Consider the following 13,595-nt stretch of genomic DNA (forward strand, 5'->3'; position numbering starts at 1 on the left):
TTCTATTCATATTTCTAAGTTTAAAAACAATTTTACTATAAACAGAAAAGCACATTATAGTACACAAATAACCATTAATCCTTATGTAGGCTATATATGGTAATACAAGATAACATGTTAACATGAACATAACTACACTCATATTAGCTACACAATGCTTAACAGTTTACTGTGTATTATGTATATATATTAGTTCATTTAATTCATAGAAGCCTAATGAAAGCAACATTAATGAGACCTATTCATTTAAATACATATTTAACAGGCTAATGTTAAAAAAAAAATTTATGGAAAAAATATATTTCTTACACATTTTACACATGTACTGTATATACATGTAAATATATATATATACAATTTAGTGACAGTGTGCATGTTGTTTTATTAAAAAACTTAAACATAAATTCACAGTAGTCCAACCTCTTCAGCCACTGCTACAATAGTAGTACTCCAATACTCAAAAGAAGGTATTGAATGTTATTGATAAGTTATGAGGTAAGGTACGATAAGGTACGATGGCAAAATTCAATTCAGAATCAGACATTCCAGCACTTTTTTATTGTTATTTAAAAAAAAAATGTATCCCTTTTTCTCCCAATTTGGAATGCCCAATTCCCATTACTTCGTAGATCCTCTTGGTGGTGCAGTTACTCACCTCCATCCAGGTGGTAGAGGACAAGTCTCAGTTGCCTCCGTTACTGAGACAGTCAATCCACGCAGCTTATTACGTGGCTCGCTGTTCATGACACCGCGGAGACTCACAGCATGTGGAGGATCATGCTACTCTCCGCGATCCACACACAACTTACCACATGCCCATTGAGAGCGAGAACCACTAATCACAAACACGAGGAGGTTACCCCATGTGACTCTACCCTCCCTAGCAACCGGGCCAATTTGGTTGCTTAGAAGACCTGGCTGGAGTCACTCAGCATGCCCTGGATTCGAACTTGTGACTCCAGGGGTGGTAGTCAGCATCAATATTTTCTGAGCTACCCAGGCCCCATTCCACCACTTCTTAATGATCAGAGAATATGGAGCTGAGGCACTGTACTTTACATCTTCAATCAATACTATGGACCTCCCGTAGGCAGTGAATATTTCCTTTATAGATTTCTCTGCTATGTCCTCAAAACAAATAATTGTGCAAACATCATCTATACAACCAAGTCTTCTCAGATGGCCTGTGGGGTATTTGCCATGTTCAGGTAACCAAAAAATTATATTCCTTTTCTTGATAACAATGGTATATATAAAGTATCCCAGAGGGTGGACATGTTCAACTTGATATCTTTAGTATTTGTTGATATTTTTATGTTATGTGTGGTTCTAGAAGACATACCTCATTTTACATTTTGATAGACACTGATGCATATAATATCAACATATTGACAGCTTCTTAAACATAAACACTTATATCAATACAACTTTTAAAGTAATACTTACCCTGCAAATGAAAATTGGACAAACTGAAAATTAAGCAGTCATCTTCTCTGTTGCCATAGTGGAAGGGACACTCTTTAGAATTAACAAAAAGAAACTAAAAAATATAAAAATGTCTGCACTGTACATAACAGAAAACAGATTTGTATTATTGTGTGTGTGTGTTTATGTATGTATTTGTGTGTCTGTGTGTGTATGTACATATGTGTATAATTATTTTTATTATTATTATATTATTATTATCAATGTGTTGTTGTTGTTGTTTTTGTATTGTTTTGTATTGTTGTGCACTGGATAAAATAGGAGTTTTGCTATTAGATGTTTTGGCATTTTGAAAAGTTGTTTTCTGCAGCATGTCAACTGGTAGGATGGGTGACGTATTACTCTTTCTCCTTCAACTCTTCATCATCATCTTCTTCTCTTTCTCTCTCTTCAGGCCATCTGAGTAGGGTGAACATCTTTAATTAGTCAGTCTGAGTTGAGGCTCAGAGAATGAACCTAAGTGAACAATATTTTGTGTTAATTAGAAAGGATCCCTGAAGCCAGAGTCTAAGTCAGAGTCCTTTTTATAGGTCAAATGAGCTTTCTCCTTTGGACACTTTTAAACTTTTAAATCTCTGAATACCAATATCTTGTGTCCTTAAAATCCTGCATTACTTTCCTCACTTGCAGTATGATCTCATGCATAGCCGTAGGTGTTCGGACATAAATGGGAACGTAAATAATTTTGTATTTTTGAATTTACATTGAAAAATAAACTGATCTAAAACGTAAACAATTTTATGAGTGTGCAACTTAAAGAGACATTCAAAGACATTCAACTGTTATTGATTCCTCTGCAGACTGGTCAGACCCATTTTCACAGTAGTCGCATGCCAGTTTTTAGAAATCTGAATGAATGTCGTAATTATAAATGTGGAAAAGTTAACCTATGAACTCCAAAAAAGTCAATATTCCCCAAAGCATTGCATGTTTCTAAAGTTGTCCATAAGGATTTATGTTTTGAAGTAGTCCATGCATTATATTGAATGTATCAGTAGCTATCTACAAATAATAGTAATAATAATAAAGACTAATGCTATTATTGATCAGATAATTGTGGGATTGTATATGATACGGCAGTTTTGAAGAGCATCATTTAGCACTAATATTTAGTAATTATGTATTACCACAAAATATAATAGTGAAAAGTTCAATAAAATGCTGTACCTTTTTAATATTCTGCTCTTGACATGAGACAAGTCACAAAAGAACAACCAAGCAAAAAACACTTTTCACATGGCACGTAAATGCTTACCTCTTCCAAAAAACAAAACAAAAAAAACACAAAGGCACAAAGACCCCGTCACAAGTTTTTTTTTCTTTTCTGACACTCTACTTTAATATTGATTGCGCTGAAGACATTTTAGGACTTGACATTCCCTCCACTCAAACAACTTGACAACTACATTAATCCATGTCTTCTGAAGTCACAAGAGAACAGACCAAAATTTAACTCAGTATAAATCTTGCCATGTGCTATCTCCAAGGTGCGATTATGATTTGACGCTCGATTACTCTTCCTCACACTTGTTGCATGTGTAGAGTGTGTGAACAGTGTGTGAACAGTGTGTGTAGCCTACATGGGGAGAGTGCAAGTACAGCGCTCTATGGGATGCAGGTGCCCCCCAGCATTCATTGTCACATGCCCTCTAAAATAATTCTCTCCCTGAATCCTCATGATGTTTTTTGACCCTCTTTCTATTCACTCCAAAAGCACAAATATCTCCCCATTGTCAAATCCTCTATATACTGTAGCTCTCTCCATTCCCCCCCCTTTTAATTTATACCCACTCATGACTCGCAGCGGTTTCATTTTCCCAGTATTAGGGAAATTTTCATCTTTGTGTCAGACGCACAGAGAACAACAGGGCTGTCTGTCTGTCTGTCTGTCTTCAAGCCTTGCAAACCTACGGCAAGGACATGCCTGTGTCATGCAAAGTGTTTTAAACATTACATTGTTCTTTTGATGTGTTTAGCAGTGGATGTGCTATAAAACAAGTGCCATGGGGGAATTTTGTTTTTGTTTATCTACATTGGCGTAACTATGCTTCCCTTTCCCCCTTTTTTCTCTTTTTGACACTTTTTGTAGACTAACAACCACATCACAGACTGATGTGAGAGCCACAGTTCATTAACAGGAGTCATTTTAATATACATTTTGTTTTGTTAACACTGTACAATATGGTTCTATTCATTAAAGGGTTAGGTCGCCCAAAAATGAACAAGGTCTCAAAATGTATTCACCATTAAGCCATACCAGATGTCTATGACTTTCCTTCCTTCTTCAGCAGAACCGAAGTGAAGATTTTTACAAGCAGATTTTAGCTATTTGTCCACACATTGCATGTAAATGGGTGCTATTAGGATGCCGGCTGATTGAAGGTCCAAAAGGTATATTTAGTAATCCACACAAACTCTAGTTGATTAGTTAGGCTTGTGTAAAAAATAAAATTGATAATTAAACGTTATTAATTTTAAAATACCACTTCCTGCCAGCAGTCGACAGATCAGTGACATAAGCGCAATGGTGCGTTCAAGTGAGAAGTAGGAAATGAACACTTTGTATACAACAGAGGAACGAATGTCATGTGCAATTTAGTTAATTTCAAACAGAAATACAGAGCTAGGAGGAAGTAATGATTAAAATTAAAAGCATTTTAATTATTGATTTATTTCGTACGCCAACCTATCAGTTTGCTACAGAAGACATTAATTGATCGACTGGAGTTGTGAGATTAATTTTATGTTACCTAATATGCTTTTTGAACCATCAAACAGCCTGCAGTGTATGGCACCCATTCACATGCATTGTATGGAAAAACTGAGCTGAAATCTGCTTATAAAAAATCTTCCCTTCGGTTCTGTTGATGAAGGAAAGTCATACACATCTGGATGCTTAAAAATAAGTAAATAATGAGAGAATTTTCATTTTTGGGTGAACTAACCCTTTCAAATTAGTAAATGCATTCCTATATATTTACTGTTCATTTTTACATTGAGAATCAATGTATTCATCTAAAAGGAGGAAAATGTTGCTTTCAGAGGCTTTATATGGATTCGGATGAAAATAAGGTGCATTTTGAACTCTTCTCTTGACCAGTGCAGACAGACAGCACACTTGAAGTTATGTTATTCACTAAATAGGGAACAAGGGTGCATCATATAGCTTTCTACGCAGCTAAGTGCATTCACTCCTAAAATCCAACCAAAAGTTCAGTTTCATGCGGCAGATGATGTTTGGACCACTCCACATGTTTGGCAGACATGGGACAATTATAATCAGTACATAGATTCAAACGTTATAATGCAAATATTATTTTAACATGTTGGCAGTGATTGGATGATACTGGCCATTTCTTTGAATAATAATTGTTTATTCTATTTATAGAAAATCATCTGTAATGCCTATAACATCTATAATGTGAATAACAACACTCCTGGAAACATAAACAATTTGATGAAAAAAAACTTTCTATAGCTTGTTATTATTTATTTATACATTTCCCAATTTAGTCCTGCTGTCCACATATGTGGACATAATATTTTAGGAAAACTATTTGCACTAGAAATGTTTTTTGGCTTGTTTATTTTGTGCTACTAGTGTCGAGCTCTCTGGCTGATCTGGCGTAAGACTTGTCTATTGTGTTGTGTTTTATGATTCTCCTCACATGTGCTTTGTTTGTTAACAGGCACCATGAGCATGCCGGTTTCGCAGGGTTTTCCCTGCAGAGTTTGGCGGACTCATTACCCTGATTACTGGCACCTGTCTCTTGTCCTTCCCCTTTATTACTCCCTTGTGTTTGCTGTTCTGTGCCAGATCATCTTGTATTCCCAAGCGTCAGCCATGCTGGGCGACTCTCAGCTCTGTCTGTCTAGTTGTTGTGTTTTCCCATTCTGTTGGTTTTTGTTTTGGTGCTGTTCTCTTACGAGAGGTTCTCTCGTATTGCGTAAGCTAGCTTACGCTACGGGAAAGATTCATCTTTTCTGAGATATTGAAGCCAAAAAATTATCCTTAATTTTGTATCATTTGTCAACGCAGTGCAGCAACTGCAGACCTTGAGCGGGCTAGCTAGCGAGCTCATTGGTTGCTCTGCGGCAACTGCTGCAGCCTATAGACGAACTTGCGTGAACTCGCGCCCAATGAGAGGCGCCCGCGCGCTCACTGTCCCAAAGCCCGCCAGAATGGCCGTGGCTAGGGTGCATATAAGCGCAGTTCGTAGGCTGGAACCCTGATTTTCATCTCTTCAGCGAAGCTCTTCGCATCTCTGAAACTGCAAGAAGCCGCGTCGCCGTTCGAGGGGCATCAAGCAAGCTTGGACAGTGCTCGAAGAAGCCGGCTGCCGCCACCTTCAGCCATCCTGCAAGCTACGCCATCCGGCGACGTATCCTTTTTAAAGCAAACTAGTTCCTCAGTGAACTTCACAAAAGAGCACGAGCGTCTTTTTAAAGATGCCTCGCACCTGCGGTTCATGCCGCACCCCTCTCAGCGCCGGAGACCGCCACATCATCTGCGCTCTCTGCCTGGGACTGGGGCATGCAGAGCTCGCCTTCGCTGACGGCGGATGCGACCTCTGCGAGGAGCTTCTGATGTCGACCCTGCGGGCTCGACTCGAAGCACTCAGGACCGAAGCCGCCGCGCCGCCTTCTGTTTCGCCACGCTGGAAGAAGCGCCGCTCCCAAAGGCTGCCGGAACCGGGTTTAGAAGTGACTGTCTCGCCGGAGCCTCTCCCTCGAGCATCGCGTTCACCCTCCCCGCCCCCCCGGGACGTGCAGTTGCCGCCGAGTGGCCGCACTGCTGCCACCTCGGAGAGCGAGGCGGAGGACAAGGGCTGCTGTTCCATCATGGCTTCGGACAGCGAGGAGTGGTCACAAGCCTCCTCATCGGCCTAGGAATCCAGCAGGACCCGCGCCGGAGTCGAAGGGGAACTGATACGCCTCCTCACACAGGCCGTCGACCGCCTCGGGCTCGAGTGGTCACCGCCCCCTGAGCAGGCTCCCAACAGACTCGACGGCTGCTTTCTTCAAAGCCGTCACCGCGCGGCGCCCGCGGCCCGGGCCGCTCCCTTCCTGCCGGAACTCCACGCCGAGCTCTCTAAATCGTGGAACGCGCCTCTCTCGGCCAGGATTCGATCCCACGTCTCCACCTCTCTCGCTTCAGTGGACGGCGCCACCGAGAAGGGCTACTCTTCCATCCCCCCGGTCGAGGATTCGGTAGCAGCACACCTTTGCCCGCCCTCCGCGAGATGGCGGTCTAAGCCAGTGCTCCCGTCTAAGGCCTGCAGAACTACTTCCGCCTGTGTTGGCCACGCCTATTCCGCCGCTGGCCAAGCCGCATCTGCTCTGCATTCCATGGCCATCTTGCAGATCCTCCAAGCGGACCTTCTTCAGGAATGGGATGAGAAAGGCAGGCACCCAGAGGCTGTTACAGATCTAAGGAGTGCGACGGACCTCGCCCTTCGCGCCACCAAAGCTGCAGCTCAAGCCCTAGGGAAGTGCATGGCCTCGCTGACTGTAACCGAGAGACACCTGTGGCTAACGCTAGCCGACATGGGAGAAGCTGAGCGCTCCACGTTCCTCAACGCGCCGCTCTCTCCGTCCGGTCTCTTCGGTTCCGCGGTAAGTGGCAGTGTTGACCGTTTTTCGGAAGTCCAGAAAGCCACCCAAGCCATGAATCTCTTCCTGCCTCGCCGCGCTAGCTCCTCTGCAGGCCGCCCACGTAACCAGCCTCCTGCACGAGCATCTTCACAGCGCCCAGCTCAACAAAGCCAGACTTCCCAGCGTCGACAAGGCGGCCGCCCCAGATCGCGCTCAGACAGCCGCCGCAGACCGCCGCCCCCCCGCGGGCCTCGGCCTAAGATTGCGCTGAAACCTGAACAACCGAAGTCCTCCTAGCTTTGTTGAAAAAACGACGGCTCAGTCCCGCCGCGGCCGGACCACCGTCAAAGCTTCGCCCCCTGTCAGTCCCCTTCTCTCAGGCTACTACAGTGGTGAATTCAGCAGCCAACAAGCCGGTGTTACTACCCGCTTGCCTGCACTCAAACGCCGTTTTCACGGCGACACAAAAAGATCTTGTAAAGAGCAAACATGTCTTATGTGTAGAAAATGTGCCCACAATCCAGTGTTCACCCCTACACACAAGCATTACACTTCCCGTGTTCCTATCAGAGCACACTCACATAAAGCGGGCACAGCCCGCTCGAGTGTTAGAGTCAATAAACGCGCCCACGAGCCCGTGCGCGCGTCCCCTCTCTGCCCGCTCTGTCACACGGCCAGCAAACACCTCTCTATGTGTAAGTCCCGTGCCCGTGACTATGCTCGCGCATCACTTAACAGATGTGACTCTTTCCCCATTCATCTCAATCGGGAAGTCACTCACAGAACAGCATGTCCCTGCTGTCTGCGAGCAGTCATGCATAAGCACAATAAGCGCGCTCACACATTCTGTTCAGCCCGCTGTGTACGGCAATCAGGGCGACTCGGCCATTCACCCTCTAGCGTTACGCTTCAAAGCGTGGGAAGCTATCCCAGGGATATGCAAATGGGTGTTAAGCACAATAAAACAGGGCTATTTGCTACAGTTCGATCGCCGCCCTCCCCGCTTCAGGGCGCGGCTCGAAACTACTGTGAACACGGAAGCAGCCTGCATGCTTCGTTCAGAAATAGCAAACCTTCTGTGCAAAAGGGCCATAGAGAGAGTGCCGCCTTCACTGAGCGAGTCGGGGTTTTACAGCCGTTATTTTCTTGTCCCCAAGAAAGACGGCGGCCTCAGACCAATATTAGATCTCAGGGTTTTGAACAAGGTGCTTGCAAAAAGACCGTTCAAAATGCTTACAATCAGGAAACTCCTCGCGCATGTGCGCCAGGGGGACTGGTTTATTACTCTCGATCTGAAAGATGCCTATTTTCAGATTCAGATAAATCCCCGTCACAGGCCATTCTTGAGATTCGCCTTCGACGGTCAGGTTTATCAATACACCGTCCTTCCGTTCGGCCTGTCCTTAGCACCCCGTACTTTCACGAAGTGCATGGATGCGGCGCTCGCACCCCTGCGGAGTCAGGGCTTGCGAATTCTGAACTATTTGGACGATTGGCTGATTTTGGCACAGTCACATACGGAGCAGTCTCACAGGACAGTTCTCCTCAGTCATCTGAACAGTCTGGGTCTTGCAGTCAATTGGACCAAGAGCTCACTACAGCCCAGTCAGGCAATTTCCTTCCTTGGAATAGAACTAGACTCTGTGGCAATGACGGCTCGCTTATCTACACAGCGCGCGTCTTTTCAGATGAACAGCCTCACGCCTCTGAAAAAATTTCAGAGAGTGTTAGGTTACATGGCCTCAGCCGCAGCAGTACTTCAGCTGGGTTTACTGTGCATGCGCCCGCTTCAGCATTGGCTAAACACCCGCGCGTCTCGCCGGGCGTGGGCCACAGGCCGCCAGCCGATCAGAGTGACTCAGACCTGTATATCAGCTCTGCAGCCTTGGACGGTGGCCGAATGGTATCAGCGGGGAGTGACGATGGGAGCTGTATCTCGCCGAAAAGTCATCTCGACAGACGCGTCCAACACGGGTTGGGGCGCGGTCTGCGAGGGCTCGCCGGTTTTCGGCCTATGGTCAGTTCAGGAAAAGCTCCTTCACATAAATTGTCTGGAAATGATAGCGGTCGAGTATGCGCTCGTGCGCTTCCTCCCGGTCATTCAGGGTCACCACGTCCTGGTCCGTTCGGACAACAGATCTGTGGTATCCTATCTAAACCGTCAGGGCGGTGTCAGATCCAGGAACCTCTTCCATCTGACAAAACGCATACTAAGTTGGTCCCAGGGCCACCTGCGCTCGCTGAGGGCGACGCACGTGCCAGGCCACCTGAACGACGGCCCAGACAGACTGTCCAGAGACAATGTTCCCCCAGGGGAATGGTCCCTGCACGCTCAAACAGTCCAGAAATTATGGCAAATATTCGGCAGAGCAGAGATAGACCTCTTCGCGTCAGAAGAGAACTCTCACTGCCCAGTATTTTTCTCGAAAAGCGAGGACGCGCTGGCCCAGGACTGGCCCAACCGCCCGCTTTACGCCTTCCCTCCCGTCTCGCTATTGCCACAGGTAATGCAGAGGATCAGGGAAACGCGTCACTCGGTGCTCCTCATAGCCCCGCGCTGGGAGAATCAGACATGGTTCCCGGAGCTTACGCAGCTGTCACTGACAGCCCCGTGGCCCATCCCAGTGAGAGCAGATCTCCTCTCTCAAGCTCGCGGCACGATCTGGCATCCCCACCCAGAGCGCTGGGCGCTGCACGCATGGGTGATCAACGACTACCCGTCGCTTTGCCAGAAGGAGTAATGAACACTATCATACACGCTAGAGCCCCTTCCACGAGAAGACTCTATGCGTCCAAATGGTCGGTGTTTTCAAAATGGTGCACCGACAGAGACCTGGACCCACGGACATGTGGGGTGTCGTCACTGCTCGTGTTTTTACAAGAGCTGTTGGATAAGGGCAGATCCCCATCCACGCTCAAAGTGTACGTGGCGGCCGTCGCGGCGTTCGCCGAACCCCTGCACGGCCAGTCACGGGGAAAAAACGAGCTGGTCATCCGCTTCCTCAGGGGAGCTAGAAGGATGAACCCCCCGCGCCCCCCATCGGTTCCTATCTGGGATCTTTCTGTAGTTCTCGAAGCTATGAAAGCCCCCCCTTTCGAACCGCTTGAATCCGTGGATTTGAAATACCTTTCACTCAAAACCGTTTTTCTGACTGCCCTGTCATCAGTTAAACGTGTGGGAGACCTTCACGCGCTGTCTGTCAGCGCTGCGTGTATGGAGTTTGGACCAAGTGACTCCAAGGTCATTTTAAAGCCTAGACACGGCTATGTCCCCAAGGTGATCGGTACTCCTTTCAGAGCACAGATTATTTCCCTATCGGCTCTGCCAGCATCCGATAGCGAACGCGACACAAATCTCCTTTGCCCAGTCAGAGCACTGAGATTGTATACTGCGCGCTCCGCCTCTTTCAGACGCGCTGAGCAGCTTTTCGTTTCGTTCGGAGGGCGCACCAAGGGTCTCGCCACCTCGAAACAGACACTGTCTAGATGGATAGTGGACGCTATTGCTGCCGCGTACGCGTCGAAAGACCTGCCATGCCCGTTAGGCATTAGGGCTCACTCCACCAGAGGCATGGCCTCCTCGTGGGCATGGTCCAGCGGGATTTCCATTCAGGACATATGTGTGGCAGCGGGCTGGGCTTCCCCTCCACCTTTGTCAGATTTTACAATCTGGAAGTGCCCGCTCTGCAGGCAAAACTACTAGCGGTTTAATACGCTACAGCTCCCCTGGTGAGCTGCACTAATGGGACACATTCCACACAGACCGGCACCGCCGCTCTGTTTTTCCCTTCCCACTATGTGCTTATGTATCACACACACACTGACCCGCACTCTTGCCGGCCAAATATTATTTCCCCACTCACAAGGGCTCCCCCGGGTCCCCCCACCCCCCTGGGGCTCATGCAGTGGATGCTTGGCGCGCACGGCGTTGACAATGGGTTCCCGTAGCGTAAGCTAGCTTACGCAATACGAGAGAACCTCTCGTAAGAGAACGTCTCGGTTACCTACGTAACCTCGGTTCTCTCTAGATGAGGGAATGAGTATTGCGTAGCTGGCCGTGCTCGCGCCACGAGCGATTTTCGCTTCATTCAATGAAAACCAGGGTTCCAGCCTACGAACTGCGCTTATATGCACCCTAGCCACGCCCATTCTGGCGGGCTTTGGGACAGTGAGCGCGCGGGCGCCTCTCATTGGGCGCGAGTTCACGCAAGTTCGTCTATAGGCTGCAGCAGTTGCCGCAGAGCAACCAATGAGCTCGCTAGCTAGCCCGCTCAAGGTCTGCAGTTGCTGCACTGCGTTGACAAATGATACAAAATTAAGGATAATTTTTTGGCTTCAATATCTCAGAAAAGATGAATCTTTCCCGTAGCGTAAGCTAGCTTACGCAATACTCGTTCCCTCATCTAGAGAGAACCGAGGTTACGTAGGTAACCGAGACGTTTTCAGTCCATTGCCTCCCTATCGTTCCAGTGCTCACCCGGTTACCATCATCAACTGTCTACTCACCTTCTAGCAGCTTGCCTCCATTATTGGATTATCTCTCTCTCTGGTTTATCTACACCTTATCTGCTGTTCCTTGGATTTCGCCACCTCGCTGGTCACGGACATAACCCCTCAGCCCCCCAGCTTTGCTTCTGTTTGCTCTGTACTATTATTGTTTCTTTTTGTTGCTGCTGAAGTGTTTCATTAAACCTTAGTACTGAACTTTGGTTCTTGGGTCCTTTTTGATTGACCTTTACAAATAGTTAGTCAAATAAAAAAGGGAAATGGAAAATGCACACCGCAGTTATGCTTGGGTCACAGACAGAAACAACCTTTAACAATCTCAGAGCTCACGATAAATCGGCCTTTCAAAGTTATTGTTAAAAATCTATTTGTCTGTGGAGAAAATGTATGTTATTTTTTTTTTTTCTCATGGAAACCTACAGTTGTGCCCTAATAAGATAATATTCCAAAATAAGATGAATAAAAATCACTATGTTCAAAAGAGAGAAAATATTTGTTCAGTCTGTCTGCTATATTGCAGCATTCGGTGTTAGCAATTGTCACCCCCACTGATAACTCTCATATTGTTGTTAACATCTAATTATAAGCTCTCAGGATAAATATACAACTTGGATAATTGTCAAACAGGGTCTTTGCCACATTCTATTTTTCATTTTGGAAAGGTTGGCAGGTTGGCAGGATCATGGCATCAAAACACATTTTATTTCAAACAGTTGGTATAGAAGAACATGTGGGTGTTTGTTGTTCATATTTGCATTTTTAGAGGTGTAATGAACAAAAATGAAGGCAATGCTTGAAAGCATTTTAATTACATTTTACATGTGTAAGAATGGTGGGGGAAACCATCTTTGAGTAGTTTATATAAATTTGTGTTGTATCTTTCCTCCCATGTTTATAAATCAACTGTCATTTGCTCAAATTCTTATTTGGCAGGATGTTCCACAAACATCAAATGCTTTAAAGTATATTTGCAGATGATGCACAAGTAAATGGCACTCTTTAAACAGTACATTTTAACAAGCAGATACATTTATAGAGCACTAAATTATACTGTAAACTCACCAAAAAATCTATTTCTAGACAGGCCGTGAAGATAGCTTTTCAAAATTTGGCTGATTTCAGCACTGCCATGACAGCTTTAAATTGTACCAATAAAATGAAAATCACATCTTGAATTTTAAACAGTCCTGAAAACGTTTAACTATGACTCAGATAAGATGGCAAAGAGGTGATCTATACAGTATATACATTTTAAATCCATGTGTTGCCACTGATGATTTACCTGGATGAGGAATATTCCCAAAAAAAAAAACTAATCCTGGGCTTTCTCAAAGTGGAATTGATATGATTTATGTCCCATATGCTAATACAATGGATTAAATGTTACATGCAGAAATCACAAAAATTGTTATCTGAACCATTCAAGACAACATCCAGAGATCCAAGAAGCAGCTTCTTCTTCAGCTATTGTTTTGGGAACACACAAAGCCCTATTGATGGAATGCATTTCTTTTGTCAGACATAATCTCTGATACTCAACTGAAGCTGTTTGGCTTTCCAAAACTAGGACGATATCTTGAGAGGTGTGGCCAAAACAATATCCCAAAGGCTGTATAGGGATCAGAAGTCTTTTCCGCAGAGATCTTCGAGCAGATGGCAACACAGAAACACACATATATCTTTTCTGTACTTTCATTTAATTATAATTCCATACACATATACATTGTGTTCCTTTTCTGAGTAAAAAAAGGAAAGAATAAGAAATGGAAATAAGTCACGCTGACTGTTTAGTTTACATTGAATTTTAGGCTGTACAAGGCATCAAATATTGATCTGAATTCCATTAAAAATAATCAACTTCATAAACCTATTTATAAAACGGGTTTGTCTTTGAAATTTGAAGTATGTAATAGTGTGTCAACTTGTATCATTTTAAATGAGATTGTCAATTAACATCTAACAGATAAGCGTTCTGCTTAAAAATGCAACTTATGGGTTTAGATAAAGTG

Source organism: Xyrauchen texanus, chromosome 42 (assembly GCF_025860055.1).
Source record: "Xyrauchen texanus isolate HMW12.3.18 chromosome 42, RBS_HiC_50CHRs, whole genome shotgun sequence".
NCBI lineage: Eukaryota > Metazoa > Chordata > Actinopteri > Cypriniformes > Catostomidae > Xyrauchen > Xyrauchen texanus.